The following is a 17,117-nucleotide window of genomic DNA, read 5'->3' on the forward strand; positions in this document are numbered from 1 at the left end:
GGCCCTCCACTTTCACTGAAGTCTAACAAGGTCACCCTCAATTCCCTATACAGGTGCGAGAGTCCCTCCCTTTGTGCTCTCTGGCTGGCGGTTTAGACTTTGGGAGTTCTGGTTGAAACTTTTGATACTCCTTCTAGAAAGGACCAACACATTCATACTTTGGTCTTCCTTCTTCTATGTGAGTTTTATGTGGTCTATATGTAGATTCTTAGAAATTGTGAGCTTTTGGGCTAATATCCACTTATCAATGAGTGTATACCATGTATGTTCTTTTGAGATTGGGTCATCTCACTCAAGATGATATTTTCCAGCTCCATCCATTTGCCTAGGAATTTTGTGAACTGATTGTTTTTAATAGCTGAGTAGTACTCCATTGTATAAATGTACCACATTTTCTGCATCCATTCTTCTGTCGAAGGGCATCTGGGTTCTTTCCAACTTCTGGCTATTATAAATAAGGCTGCTATGAACATGGTGGAACATGTGTCCCTGTTGTATGTTGAAACGTCTTTTGGGCATATGCCCAGGAGTGGTATAGCTGGGTCCTCAGGTAACACTATGTTCAATTTCCTGAGATACCGCCAGACTGCTTTCCATAGTGGTTGTACCAGTTTACAATCCCACCAACAGTGGAGGAGTGTTCCTCTTTCTCCACATCCTCACCAACATGTGCTGTCACCTGTGTTTTTGATCTTAGCCATTCTGACTGGTGTGAGGTGGAATCTCAGTGTTGTTTTCATTTGCATTTCCCTGATGACTAGTGATGCTGAACACTTCTTTAGGTGCTTCTCAACCATTCGAGCTTCCTCAGTTGAGAATTCTTTGTTTAGCTCTGTGCTCCACTTTTTAATAGGGTTCTTTGATTGTCTAGGGTCTAATTTCTTCAGTTCTTTGTATACCTTGCATATTAGCCCTTTATCAGATGTAGGGTTGGTGAAGATCTTTTCCCAATCTGTTGGTTGCCGCTCTGTCCTATTGACTGTGTCCTTTGCTTTACAGAAGCTTTGCAGCTTTATGAGGTCCCATTTGTCAATTTTTGGTCTTAGAGCACAGGCCATTGGTGTTCTGTTCAGGAACTTTTTCCCTGTGCCTATGTGTTCCAGGCTTTTTCCCAGTTTCTCTTCTATTATTTTCAGTGTGGCTGGTTTTAGGTGGAGGTCCTTAATCCACTTAGAATTGAGCTTTGTACAAGGAGATAAGTATGGATCAATTTGATTTTTTCTACATGCTGACCACCAGTTGGACCAGCACCATTTGTTGAAAATGCTATCTTTTTTCCATTCGATGGTTTTAGCCCCTTTGTCAAAGATCAAGTGACCATAGGTATGGGGGTTCATTTCTGGGTCTTCTATTCTGTTCCACTGATCCTCCTGCCTGTCTCTGTTCCAATACCATGCAGTTTTTATCACTATTGCTTTGTAGTACAGCTTGAAGTCGGGGATGGTGATACCTCCAGAAGTTCTTTCATTGCTGAGAGTAGTTTTCGCAATCCTGGGTTTTTTGTTATTCCAAATAAATTTTAAGATTGCTCTTTCTATCTCTGAGAAGAATTGAGTGGGAATTTTGATGGGGATTGCATTAAATCTGTAGATGGCTTTTGGCAAAATAGCCATTTTTACTATATTAATCCTTCCAATCCATGAGCATGGGAGATCTTTCCATCTTCTGAGATCTGCTTCGATTCCTTTCTTCAGGGGAATGAAGTTCTTGTCATACATGTCTTTTACTTGCTTGGTTAGGTTCACACCAAGGTATTTTATATTATCTGTGACTATTTTGAAGGGTGTCGTTTCCATAATTTCTTTCTCAGCCAGTTTATCTTTTGAGTAGAGGAAGGCTACTGATTTGCTTGAGTTAATTTTGTATCCAGCCACTTTGCTAAAGTTGTTTATCAGGTTTAGGAGTTCTCTGGTGGAAGTTTTAGGGTCACTTAAGTAGACTATCATATCATCTGCAAATAGTGAGATTTTGACTTCTTCCTTTCCAATTTGTATCCCCTTGACCTCCTTGTGTTGCCTAATTGCTCTGGCTAGGACTTCCAATACTATATTAAATAAGTAGGGGGAGAGTGGGCAGCCTTGCCTAGTCCCTGATCTTAGTGGGGTTGCTTCAAGTTTCTCTCCATTTAGTTTGATGCTGGCTACTGGTTTGCTGTATATTGCTTCTACTATGTTTAGGTATGGACCTTGACTTCCTGACCTTTCCAAGACTTTTATCATGAAGGGGTGTTGAATTTTGTCAAATGCTTTCTCAGCATCTAGTGAGATGATCATGTGGTTTTTTTCTTTGAGTTTGTTTATATAATGGATTACATTGATGGATTTCCAAATATTGAACCAACCCTGCATTCCTGGAATGAAGCCAACTTGATCGTGATTGATAATTGTTTTGATGTGTTCTTGGATTCGGTTCGCTAGAATTTTATTGAGTAATTTTGCATCAGTGTTCATAAGGGAGATTGGCCTGAAGTTCTCTTTCTTTTCTTTGTTGGGTCTTTGTGTGGCTTAGGTAATTGTGGCTTCAAAGAATGAGTTGGGTAGTGTACCTTCTGTTTCTATTTTGTGGAATAGTTTGAAAAGAATTGGAATTAGGTCTTCCTTGAAGGTCTGATAGAATTCTGCACTAAAACCGTCTGGTCCCGGGCTTTTCTTTGTAGGGAGACTTTTAATGACTGCTTCTATTTCTTTTGGGGTTATGGGACTGTTTAGATGGTTTATCTGGTCCTGATTTAACATTGGTAACTGGTATTTGTCTAGGAAATTGTCCATTTCATCCAAATTTTCCAATTTTGTTGAATATAGGCTTTTGTAGTAGGATCTGATGATTTTTTTAATTTCCTCAGTTTCTGTTGTTATGTCACCCTTTTCAGTTCTGATTTTATTAATTTGGATACTGTCTCTCTGCCCTCTGATTCGTCTAGCTAAGGGTTTATGTATCTTGTTGATTTTCTCAAAGAACCAGCTCCTGGTTTTATTGATTCTTTGGATAGTTCTTTTTGTTTCTATTTGGTTGATTTCAGCCCTGAGTTTGATTATTTCCTGCCGTCTACTCCTCTTGGGTGTATTAGCTTCTTTTTGTTCTAGGTCTTTCAGGTGCTCTGTCAAGCTGTTAGTGTATGCTCCCTCCAGTTTCTTTTTGTAGGCACTTAGAGCTATGAATTTTCCTCTTAGCACTGCTTTCATTGTATCCCATAGATTTTGGTATGATGTGTCATCATTTTCATTAAATTCTAAAAAGTTTTTAATTTCTTTCTTTATTTCTTCCCTTACCTGATTATCAAGGAGTAGGGTGTTGTTTAGTTTTCATGTGAATGTGGGCTTTCCATTCTCTTTGTCGTTTTTGAAGACCAGCCTTAGACCATGGTGATCTGATAGGATGTAGGGAATTATTTCAATTTTCTTATATCTGTTGAGGCCTGTCTTGTGCCCAATTATATGGTCTATTTTGGAGAAGGTACCATGAGGTGCTGAGAAAAAGGTATATTCTTTTGCTTTAGGGTGAAATGTTCTATAGATATCTGTTAAGTCCATTTGGTTCATAACTTCTGTTAGTTTTACTGTATCTCTATTTAGTTTCTGTTTCCATGATTTATCCATTGCTGAGAGTGGGGTGTTGAAGTCTCCCACTATTATTATGTGAGGTGCAATGTGTGTTTTGAGCTTTAGTAAAGTTTCTTTTATGAAAGTCGATGCTCCTGTATTTGGCGCATAGATATTCAGAATTGAGAGTTCATGTTGGTTGACTTTTCCTTTGACAAGTATGAAATGCCCTTCCTTATCCTTTTTGATAGTTTTAAGTTGAAAGTCGATTTTATTCGATATTAGAATGGCTACTCCCGCTTGTTTCTTAGGTCCATTTGCTTGAAAAATTGTTTTCCAACCTTTTACTCTAAGGTAGTGTCTGTCTTTGTCACTGAGGTGGGTTTCCTGTAAGCAGCAAAAAGCTGGGTCCTGTTTGCGCATCCAGTCCGTTAGCCTATGCCTTTTTATTGGGGAATTGAGTCCATTGATGTTAAGAGATATTAAGGAGAGGGTGTTGTTGCTTCCTGTCATTTTTGCTAATAGTGGAGACATCGTTTGTGTGGTTATCTTCTTTTGGGTTTGATGGGAAAGGATTATTTTCTTGCTCTTTCTAGGGTATGATTGCCCTCCTTGTATTGGAGCTTTCCTGCTATTATCCTTTGTAAAGCTGGATTTGTGGGAAGATACTGTGTAAACTCAGTTTTGTCATGGAATATCTTAGTTTCTCCATCTATGGTAATTGAGAGTTTTGCTGGGTAAAGTAGTTTGGGCTGGCATTTATGTTCTCTTAGGGTTTGTATGATATTTGTCCAGGAACTTCTGGCTTTTATAGTATCTGGTGAGAAGTCAGGTGTAATTCTGAAAGGTTTGCCTTTATATGTTATTTGGTCTTTTTCCCTTACTGCTTTTAAAATTCTTTCTTTGTTTTGTGCATTTTGTGTCTTGATTATTATGTGACGGGAGGTATTTCTTTTTTGATCTAGTCTGTTTGGCGTTCTGTAGGCTTCTTGTGTGATTATGGGCATCTCATTCCTTAGGTTAGGGAAGTTTTCCTCAATAATTTTGTTGAAGATATTTACTGGCCCTTTAAGTTGGGAATCTTCACTCTCATCTATACCTATTATCCTTAGGTTTGGTCTTCTCATTGCGTCCTGGATTTCCTGGATATTTTGAGATAACAACTTTTTGCATTTTGCATTTTCTTTGATAGTTGTGTCAATATTTTCTAAGGTATCTTCTGCACCTGAGATTCTTTCTTCTATCTCTTGTATTCTGTTGGTGATGCTTGTGTCTATGACTCCTGATTTCTTTCTTAGGTTTTCTATCTCCAAGATAGTCTCCCTTTGTGATTTCTTTATTGTTTCCACTCCCATTTTTATGTCCTGGATGGTTTTGTTCAATTCCTTCATCTGTTTGTTTGTGTTTTCTTGTAATTCTTTAAAGGATTTTTGTGTTTCTTTAAGGACTTCATCCTGTTTTCCTGTGTTCTCCTCAAGTTTTTTGATAGTGTTATTTACTTCCTTCTTGTAGTCCTCTAGCATCATCATTAGAAGTGATTTTAGATCTGGTTCTTGTTTTCCTGGTGATATGGGGAGTTCAGGACTTTCTAATGTGGGAGAACTAGGTTCTGATAATGGCAAGTACCTTGGGTTGCTGGTGCTTGTGTTCTTGCACTTGCCTTTCGCCATCTGGATCACCTTTGTGCTATCAGTGCTGTCTCTGACTGGGACCTGTCTTTCCTATTATCTAGGCTGTGTCAGAACTGTTTGGGATGGGTTTTGCTGCTTGAGTTAGAGCTGAGGCCCAAGATGTGCTCAGTGCTCAGGTGGAAACCGGAAGGGGCCGGGGCTCCGGGTCAGGAGCGGATTCCTGGGTCCCAGTGAGTCCCAGTGGGTCTCAGTGGGTCCCTGTTGCTCCCTGATTGGGGGCGAGCACTGCCACCTCCTAGCCTAAGAAACTGCTTGAGCTAGCTGGAGCCATCGAGATCCCAGCTATCTCTAGGATCTGTGAGATTGGGTGCAGAGCTGCCTCCCGGGATCTGCAAGTCCTCGGGCCCAGACCGGATGGAGTCCGCTCCGGGCCAGGAGCGAATTCCTGGGTCCCAGTGGGTCCCAGTTGCTCCCTGTTTGGGGTGAGTGCTGTTTTTTCCTTACCTGGGATGCTGCGCGAGTTCAAGCTCCTGGGAGTCCCTGTTTCTCTCAGTTTTCTGGGGTTGGGTACGGAGCTGCAGCCTGTGACCTGCTCTATGCTCGGGCCCAAACCGGAAGTCCCCCTCATTGTACATTATTTATTATTAATGTTGAAAATTATTTCATAATATTCTCTGTGTATCTTTTTTTGAGAAATGCTCATTCATGTCTTTTGTCCATTTTAAGCCACCTTATTTGCATTCTTGATACTTAAGTGTTTAAATATATATATGAATAATATAAGAATATGTATTTTGGACACTAACCTTTACAATATGTAATTTCAGTATTTTAATTTTTAAAAAGTACTTATTTCTTTTTTCTATTAATTTTTTTTATTTACATTCCAGCCATGGACCCCGCACCCTGCCCTCCCCTAGTTTTTTGGAGCGTATTTGACTGAGGCCAGACTAAGCAGTCTTCTGAGATATATAATGCCTGTTTGGTGCTTCAGACTCTGGGAGCTTCCAGAGTCCAGATTAATTGAGACTACTGGTCTTCCTATAGGGTCACTCTACCCTTCAGCTCCTTCAATCCTTCCCCTAATTCTTCCATAAGGGTCTCTTGACTTCAGTCCAATGGTTGGCTGTAAGTATCTGCATCTGTCTTAATCAGCTGCTGGTAGGGCCTCTCAGAGGACAGCCATGCTAGGCTCCAGTCTGTAAGGACATCATAGCATCAGTAATAGTGTCAGGCCTTGGTGCTCCCCACCCCCCATGACATGGACCCAAGTTGGGCCAGTCATTGGGCAGCCTTTCCTTAAGTCTCTTCTCCACTTTTGTTCCTGCATTTTTTTAGATGGATACAATTCTGGATCAGAAACTTTGACTGTGGGTTGGTAACCCAGTCCTTCCACTGGAGTTGAACTCTTTTTTCCCACTGTTAAGCATTTTGGCTAAAGTCATCCCATTGAGTCCTGGGAGTCTCTCATATGCCAGGTCTCAAAGACTTTGTAGAGAGTTTCTCCACCTCCTGCCCCAAGAAACTGCATATTTTTACTCATTAGCCTGGAGCTCTGGGCTTCTTTTCTATCCCTCCCACTCCCAACATCTGGTCCTGTTCCGCCTTTCCTCTCCTACTCCCCTTTCCCACCCAAGACATTTTCATACAATATGGGCATTGTGTCTTCACCTTGTTGTTCTTTTTTTTTTTTTTTTAGTTTGATGTAATCTCACTTGCTAAAGTAATGCCTTAAAAACTGTCCAGCTGTCTTCTGTCTAATATTTTATAATGTTGAGTCTTAGAGTTAAGACAGTGATCCATTTTATGTTGAAGTTTGACCTTTTGTTGTGTATTTTAATGCTAAGTGTGGATCCCCAAGACCTGGTTGCCTTAGAGATAAGAGAGTCTGTATCTAGACCCAAATGACACTATGTTGACCTTGCCTTCAAGTTATTTCTGACTGGTAAATAAAGATGTCAACAGCCAATAGCTCAGCAGAAGAGACATAAATGGGTTTTAGAGATCCTTGGGCATGGGGTTAGTTAATCCTGAAAGGGAAAATAAGGAGGAGGAAGTAGAAGCTGCCATAGATTAGGTGAGTTCATGAAAATGTGGTCTTGAGGGATAATCAATTGGAGTTAAGGGTAGCCCAGATGAAACATAGTAAGTAATAACTCGAGGTTATCAATAGGAAGTATATTCTAATAGCATAGAGGGGTTAGATATATGCCTAGCTCTTGTTTAAGGATTATTGCAAATAATAAAAGTTATGTGTCTTATTTGGGAACTGAATGATCAAGGTGGGATAGAAACCCTGGATCGGGATTAAATAATTTCTACAGAAAATTTTAAGCAGATTTTTCCTACTGAATGAATGTATAGTTTATTTTAATCAATTATATAAGGAATAATTTTAATACATATGTGATAAAGGTGCAAATTTTTCTGGGTGGACATCTGGTTCTGACACCATTTAGAGTAGAGACTGTCATTTTCCATTGTGAATAGGTTGTAACCTAATTGAAAATTAACTTATAATAATGATGTAATTTTAGATTGTTTTGTGTTTCAATGTGTCCTTACAATAAGACAATAAATTTGAATTCCATAGCTCTATAGTATATTTTGAAATAAAGTAATGTGATTATAGCTTTGTTCTTTTTGCCCAATATTTCTCTGACTATCCTAGGTTTTTTGGGTTTGCATTTGAAGTTTGTGTTGTTTCTTCTGTTGTTGTGTCACAGTTTAAGATTTGTTTACCAAATTCTACTGGAGTTTTGATAGGGATTATGTTGATTGTGTTTTTTTTATGTTTCTTCTTCAATTTATTTCAATTCAGTTTTTAAGATGATTTTTATTCTTTATCTAAATTTATTCCTAATCAATTCAATTCTTTCCATTGTAAATGGATTTGTTTTCTTTCTTAAGATTGTTTAAGTGTGTAGAAAATCCACTGATTTTTGTGCATTAGCTATGTATACTATAACTTTATGAAATGAATTGATTAATTATGATGATTTTTGCCTAAGAAGTTTATTTACTACAGACCTTATTTATTTATTAAAAGTTTTACACATATTTATTTGTGTGTTTATGTTTGTGTGTGAACACCATGGCAGACATGTGGGAGTCAGGGGACAACTTGTAGGAGCTGTTTCTCTTCCTCCATCATTATATGTAGATCCCAGGGATTGAACTCAGATTTTCAAGGCTTTAACCACCGAACCGTGGCACTGGCCATTTTTATTTTATTTACAAACAGAGACATTGAATTCATTTCTAATTTGGATGCTTTTTACTTATTTTCTTGCCTAACTTTTCTCCTTGGACTCTCACTGCTTTGTTAAATAGAAGTACAAAGCTGCCATGGTTTTTCAATATTTCCTAGACATTTCATCCTTTCTTCCACTTTTACTATCTCCCTTCATGATTGAATGCTTCTTCCTATTGCTGATCCCTGAATATTTTTTAAACATTTTTTGAGACTACTATAAATTTTTCCTGATTTTATATGAGGCTTATGTAAGGTACTTTATAGTTAAATAAATTATTTTTACCTGATTAAAACTTAACTGTCTTTGAATAAGATTAATTATTTTAACTTTATCTTTACACACATCTCAATAAATTATGTGGTTATTATTATATTTAGCAATTTGATCTTTCAACTTTCCATATAAATATGTAAGTAATGCTCAGATTAACATCACAGTATCAAATTATTTTATATTGGACTGCATACTTACAAATTTTTAAACATTATTTATAGTAAGTGTATGTACAGGTGTGTATGTCACAGTTCAAATGTGGAGATTAAAGGACAACTTGTGGGTGTCAGTTCTCTCCTTCTACCATATGGAATCTGGGGCTTGCACTCATTCATCAGGCTTGGTTAAAAGCACCTGAGCCCTCTGAGCCACTCACTGGCCCCCAAATACTTATGGATATAATAGAACTGTATACTTCTATTTGTTTTATATCAGCATCTGATGTCTTTTCAACTTGAACCGTCCTTGTAAATAAGATTTAGTGTTGATGAATCTCTCAGCTTTGGTTTGGGAAAATGTTTATTGTTCATTCAGTTCTCAAGTATAATTTTGGTACATACTGCATTCTTGACTTTGAATTTGTTACTCTATTCTGGCCTAGTCAGTTTCTGCTGAAAAGTCTGAAAAGTCTGAAAGTTCCTTGTATGTAGCAGTCTTTTCTCTCCTTCTTGCAGTTGTTACATCTGTTCATTTAATCATGTGTCAAAAATATTGGGAAAGGTTACATCTATGCTGAACATGTACAGACTTCTTTATTTTTTAACCATTGTTCCCTTAACAATGCTGTACAACAGCTACCAGCATAATGTTTCTGATATATCAGGCATTGTAAATAATCTAGAAAAGATTTGACATATTTTCTTGTCCACATGAAGCTTGCTTGCAGGAGCTGCAATTTCTCATTTGATAAGTCCCAGAAAGTACATCCTATGTGCTCAATATCCTTAATGCTGTTAATGGCATTTTAAACTTTGCAATACTTTCTCTTTATTATGAATCTGTTTGGTATGTTAAAATTTACACAAATACAGAACAATAATAGACTGGAAAGACTTTTCAAGTAGAGATGGGAAGCTAAAGGAAATTTTATGCATTCATTAGTTATTTATTCCATAGCTGTTGTATAAAAAGTAAATATGAATGAATATTTACTGAAAATATTTATATTTTAGAATGATGTAGGTTCTATATGAAGTTGATTGGACTTCTATCTTCTATTTGAGTAAGCATCATTATTGATATTGAAGGGTTTCTTGGGAGAGATGAATCTATTGCTTATATTTGAAGGAAAATAGATTTACTTTATTAGAAACAGTATAAAGCACATTTTCTCAGAAACAATATAGTGGCAAAAATATTGTAACAGTTTTAAAAGGCCCAATTCAAGTATAAATTTATAGCATGGAGTCTTGACTAGCTAGGTTTATCTAATGCATTGAATCATTAGATGATGTTGGAAAGGGTCTATTGTGAACCACAGCTAGTAAATCCATGGTATAGCATTGAATGGATGGTTCAGAGGTTGATTTTACCTAACTCACATTTAGGCCAATTGTCATAGATAAATCTCCATTGTCAGTTGATGAGTTAATACTTCCCACAGAAACACACCATTGGGTGTTACTATGAAACCATTTCTATAAGATTTAAAAGAAGAAGGAAGATTTACTGTATATGGTTAGTAGCATGTGTCTGGTTATCTTATGTTCCTGTGTATGATTTCCCAGTCATGGTGGTGGACTGTATTTTTCAGATAAATTGAGAATAAATCCTTCTTCATTAAGTTACTTTTTGTTATGTATTTTCATACATCAAGAAAAAAAGTAACTCATAAATTAATCTTCTGGAGTGGCAAGATTTCCTCTTTAATTGTGTTAACTAAGGATCATGAAAATAAACTATGATTTATAGTGTTTTAATGAAAGTCAGTTGACCTATTTTCCCTTCCTGGAGTACCCTATTTGCCTAATAAACAATTGATGTTCAGATAGATGAGAAGTCTAGAAATGTGACCTTGTCATCTTCTTGGGAATTTCTGAATAGACTGATTGTTGATCAATTTCTCTTTCATTAAATATTCACTTTGCAGTCTTAAATATTATTTTCAAACAATTCATAGAAATTTAGAAACTTTTCAATATGGAAGCATCCTGGGATGTGAACATGGTATTAAAGTCTATGTGAAATATATTCACCAAAACTGTGTCCAATAGCCTCAGAATGAGAGAAAAGATTGATGATTGACAAAACAGTGTTTTTTTGTGTATGCAGTCAATGTGCATGGAGGTAAGATACTGGAGGAGTGTGTTGGATGTTCTGCTTTATCATTTTCTATTCTTTTGAACTACAATCTCTCTCTGAACTGGAATTAGGCTGTCAGTTCCATTGTCTAACATTTTTCTTCAAAAACCTATAATTATAAAGTATCAAAGCTAAGTGAATACTGAAGTAATTATCTGAAAGCAAAACAAAACAGGGATTAGAACTCAGGAAAACATTTCCTTAACAGCATAGTATATCCTGTGGCTAAAAATGTGAGCTATTTTCTTTATTATATTTAATATCTTTCAAACTGCCCATTAGTCTTTGGAAGATTAAAAATAAACTTTTATCTTTGACCATATTTCTTATTTTTAAAATGTATCCAAAAAGAGTGTTTTCTACTTTCCCACTGCATGAAAAAGCATTCTTAAAAATGTTATATGACTCATTCTTTAATACATGAATTTTATCTCTGATGATTGTCTTTCCTTTGAGTTATTATTACTGGATCCTTTTAAGAAACAGGTTGTGCTAGGTTGTGTGGGTCTAAACTTTCAGCCTGAAAGCACATAGGAAGGGATCCATGGCTCCAGCTGTATATGTAGGGGAGAATGGCCTTGTTGCTATAGGTGGGAGAGGAGATCCTTGGTCCCATGAAGGGTGGATGCCCAGTGTGAGGGAATTTGAGGGTGGGGAGGTGGGAGTGAAGGAGGTAGGTGGGGGCACATCCTCATAGAAGCAGGAGGAGGGGGGATGGGATAGGGATTTCCTGGGTGGGGGGGAATGGGGTAAGGAGATAACAACTGAAATGTAAATAAAATATCAAATAAAAATAAATAAAATAAAGTAAAAACAAAAAAGAAGCAGGTTGTGGGGAAATTTTATTCTTAAATGTATTAAAAAACCTAATAAAATTAATCCATTTAGACTTTTTATACAAAAATGGGAGCAAAAGCATCTGTTTTCTTTTATTGCAGCTAATTGTTAATATTTTGAGTTAGCAGTCAGTTTGGGCACTTTTGTAAGGAAGGAATAGTAAAAAAAGAAAAAAAAATATTTCAGATTTTGGTGTTTGACTTTCCTGTCACAAAACTTTAGCTGGAATTGTAAACATGTAGGAAGCACTGTTTCTCAAGGTCTTTGTAAGAAACCATGTAATTCATGTTAATTAATTGATATAGAATGTGTGGTTTTCTCTCCTTTCAGTAGTCTATTATGTACAGATTTTTTTTCCTGCCTCGAAGTTGATTTCGGTTTTATTCTTCAAGAAACTACAGAAAGATAAAATGAAGTATGAAATCAGTTAAAGAAATATTAAGGCATCAAAATCATTGACATCAGCCAAGAAAAGACCTTGAGAAACAGTTTAGGTCTGCCAGGATTATGCAGATCTCACTGATGCACAAAGATAAGTATATAAGAAATACCAAAATGATAAGCAGGTTGGAATATCAAAATTGATTACTATTATGTGCAAAGTGTTCCATAATTCAGAGAGGATGACGACTGAGGAGGAGCAGAAGTCATTCTAGACAAATGCTAATAGAGGCAATAGGGCACATTTTACACATGTTGAAAGAAAGGGGTGTGCTTTCTAGAGGTTGTAAGCTGCAGCCTGCATTGCTTAGAGAAAGCTTTCTGAGACAACATCTTTGTTTGGAAACATATGGCAGAAATTAGAGATATATTATAGACATATTTGAACCCTGGGTAAAGACATAGTAGAATCAGAGTGACTATGGAGAGCTCTGTATCTAATTTAAATGGTGTCATTGTTGTCTCTCAGTTGTTATTTATTTCATACACTAAACAAATAGTACATGGCTCCTAATATTTGATAGACATAATGTCAAGTGTTGAGTGTACAAGATTATGTAAGAGAAAGAAAGGGATAAGGAGAATTAGTTGGATGATATAATTATCTGATATGAAAAATGAGGGCTACTTATAGAGAAAGAAAATTTCAAGAATAGATTGTCTCAGATTTTCATTCAATAAATATCTTTTTTTGCCTTATACAGGTTAAGCATTATGTTAAGTGTTAAGGTTGCACAAATGAGCATACCTGTAGGTAAATTCAAGAAAAATGAAATATTACTATCTCATAAGAGATAACAGACATTTTAATTAAATGTCAGAGCACACTTTATGAACATTCAGAATAAGCATGCAACTCTCTAATAATCTAAAAAATATTTTTAAATAGAACATTTTTTCCACTTGAGTTTATGATTCAATAACACCAATGACAAGAAACTAGTTATAAAAAGAAGATATAAGGAAGTGAGGATTGTACAGAACTTTATGTTTATGACTGATGTGTATCTCAACCATCATCAGATAGAATACAATTTCTTTACAGGACCATAAAATGCCTGAGACCTTGAAAATGGGTGGTTGTAGAAGGGGTGTGGCAGGGACAAGGCTTAAGACAAGGTACTTAAGACATGTTCCCTTGAGAAATAATGCTGTTGAGTCAGTTTTAACCACTAGTTTTGACCTCTAGTGATTTGTGAGAAAAGTGATAAAAAAGGAAAACAATACTTAGCTAGCTGGATAATGTACTAAACTCATAGTAGAGAGGTCTTTCCTTTTATATATGCATTTTATCTCTGGGAGAACACTTGTCAGGATCCTGTATGTACTAATTAGACACATGAAGCATGTACCTGTACACATGCACAGCTATGCCTTCATAAGCACATTCAACATTCATTCATTGGTAAGCAGCATCATAATTCATAGACTTTGCAAGGACTTTCTTAATCTAAAGAAGGGTCCATTATGAGTTCTATGTTATGTTTTTACAGCAAGGATAACCATGAGTGGCCTCCTGATTAATATGTATGAAGCCAATATATACTTTGTATTATGTAATAATACACTGTAGGGCTAATGATTATCTGAAAGACAAGAACATTTTGTTGTGTGTGACTGAAAAAAAAGACAATTAACCTTTGAAATCTATAATTTTTTAACTAACTATAGAAATGATTTAAGAATAAAACTTGTATAGACAGCAAGAATAAACATGAGTGGCCTCCTGATTAATATGTATGAAGCCAATATTTATTTTGTATTATGTAATAATACACTGTAGGGCTAATGATTATCTGAAAGACAAGAACATTTTGTTGTGTGTGATTGAAAAAAAAGACAATTTAGTTTTGAAATCTATAATTTTTTAACTAACTATAGAAATGATTTAAGAATAGTCTTTTAAAACCCACAATACTTTAAAGCTGTGTTTCTCAATCTGTCATCAAATGCCTTTGGGGGTTACATATCAGATACAATGTTTATCATATATTTACTGTATGATTAATAACAGTAGCAAATTGAAGTTATGAAATAGTAATAGAATAATTTTATGGTTTGGAGTCACCACAACCTGAGGAATTGTATTAAAAGACCACAGCATTAGAAAGGTTGAGAACTACTGCTTTAAAGTATCCATTACTCAGGCACTATTTGTCAAACTTTATTAATGAAGTTTGGGAAAAGTAAGAAAACTAATACTTTTAGAAGTCTCAAAATGATTGTGCAGATAATAAAAGTTATGAGGAGTTTGGGTAGGTAGAAAAGAATTGGCATTGCATTAATTTTCTCTGGGGAGACATGACCAAACACTTATTTAACCTAAAGAGGGTCTAGCTTACTGAACCAATATGTTTATTGTGTTAACTTATTGAACCATCATTGAGAACTTTCTTGTGACTGCTGATGATTTCACAATAGCTGGGTGACTGAGAAGTTCCATCCCAGTATGGGTGATAGCCTCCTCAAACTGTATTGATAGAGTCTCACCCTTCAGTTAATCTACATGCCTGTATGCCTTCCTGAAATGCTGGGACAGCTGGTAGAAATGTGCAGAAGAAGGCAATAGATAGAATGTTAGTCAGAAAGCTAATGACTTTCCTCATCCATGTGAAGGAATGCCAACAGGCTCTATTTCATTGGAGTATCATTTAGATAACTATAGTAGCTTTGATTAAGAAGATAACAACTTTTTTATGTGCAGAGGATAGTATTTCATTACATCGGGAAATGGCTCAGAGTATGTACTGATGTTCAAGATCTGAGTGATTCCCAGAGCCCATATGGTGAGTTATAACCATCTGTAATTTCAGGTCCAGAGGATCTGACAACCTTTTATGGTCTCTATGGGGACTGAACACATGTACATATACAACCTCCATAATTATAAGTAAAATAAATCTTTAAAAAATAAAATTGACCCTTGTGCTATAGGGTAAAAAATTTCTTCTTCAAAATTTTGAAGACCATCATTTGGAGAGTATTAAATATCCGTGGTATAATAAACATATTACTTTAGGATTTTATAGAACTCTAATAAATCAATTTAAAATGTAAGCCATTCCCAAAGACCTAGTCTAGATTCACTTGATAAATCAGGTAGGCTTATTGTTAATACTCTTGTTCTGGTTGGCTGAGCTTATAATAATGAATACTTGAAACTTATACCTAATGCAAATGACTCAAAAGTCTTTTTTTTTTTCTCTGTGTAGCCCTGGCTGTCCTGGAACTGACTGTGTAGACCAGGCTGGCCTCAAACTCAGAAATCCGCCTGCCTCTGCCTTCTGAGTGCTGGGATTAAAGGCATGCACCACCACCACCAGGCGACTCAAAAGTCTTTAAAGGTTAAAAAATCCCCATGTATGAAAATTTAAGGTAGTAAATGAGCATTCCAAACTTTGAAACAACCAAGCATTAAGAATTCATCATTTTTATTTTATTTTTTTGTGTTCTGTCCCATCCCATCTAGTTGATATTTGATAGGAACTTAATTTTCCCTATATCAAATAAATTGTGTATTTACCCATCAAAGAAATGTGTATAGTTTGGGAAGTGATAATTAAAGGTATGATAATTGTTCTTTATAAATGTGAAATATTAACTTCCCAGAAATAAAATTAATTTCTATGTTAATTACCTTTAATTCTGTGTTAATTATCTTTAACTGTATGTCTATGAGGATTGTCTTGAAAGTGGCCAGGATCTGATAATCTAATTCAAGACCAATACTCTCGAATTCACAAGTGCAGCTAAACTTTTGTGATAATGGGAGATATGGCAAATTAAATGTCAATCACTGTCTTTATGGAATTTTGCATCCTGTTCCTCAGACAAAATTTTTCATAGGAAAACCTTGTCTTTACATTACCCTCTACACTGTTTTTTACTCTTGTCAGCCCTCACTTATTCCTCAGGCATTTGTGGAGCTGTATGATACTCTGGTTATACTCTGGCAACTCTGGTTATAAGACATCAGTAGATTTTAAGTTGAAAAATACTAGTTTCAAGTGAAATTGGCTGTGAGCATCTACACCTTAAGTAAACCGATGTTTAATTTGCTCTTGGGTCAATATAGTTAGAGGTAGCTACTGGCTGTGATTCCATGGTGACTCACTTCGTAGGGGATATTGTTTCTGTCCGTCCATTCTTAATCATAAGAAGGCATCAACAGCCATCCTTTTATATTAAAAGCAGAAGGTAGAAGGGTATCAATGCCAGGATATAATGCCTTTTAATAGCATCAACATAAAGGTAGCCAAGGATGACCTTAAGCTTCAGAACTTGCTGCTCCCTCTTCCTGAGTGCTGGGATTGCAAGGGTGTGGCACCATAGCTGATTTATGTGGTACTGAAAAAGTGTTTCATGCCTGATAAATAAGCACTTTACCAACTGTCATTTCAATTCAAGAAAGAGTTTCATTCTAATGTAATGCACTATTGCAAGCTTTGGCATTCATTTGCCTGTGGATATTCTACAGTTTAGTAATATGGTCAATCTACAGAATGCAGAGCCTGATTTAAGTTTGTCATTTTTCAGCTGAGAGACCTTAAAAATGTTACCTAGCCTTCCTTCCTGTGCTCAAATTCCCCCGACTATAAAAGGGGATAATATGTTATGGAATTGTTGGGGTGACTAATTGAGTAGCTCTATGCAAATAACATAGAAGAAAGTCAGGGGTAGTGGTAATATTATGTTGAAGTCTTCTGTTGTTGTTAGATGGAGACATATTTTATATTTAATTGAGAGTAAATTTTGTTTACATAAAGAATTAGATGGTATTGGGTGGCCTGGATATATATATATATATATATATATATATATATATATATATATATATA

This window comes from Grammomys surdaster, unplaced genomic scaffold (genome assembly GCF_004785775.1).
Source record: "Grammomys surdaster isolate TR1022 unplaced genomic scaffold, NIH_TR_1.0 167, whole genome shotgun sequence".
NCBI lineage: Eukaryota > Metazoa > Chordata > Mammalia > Rodentia > Muridae > Grammomys > Grammomys surdaster.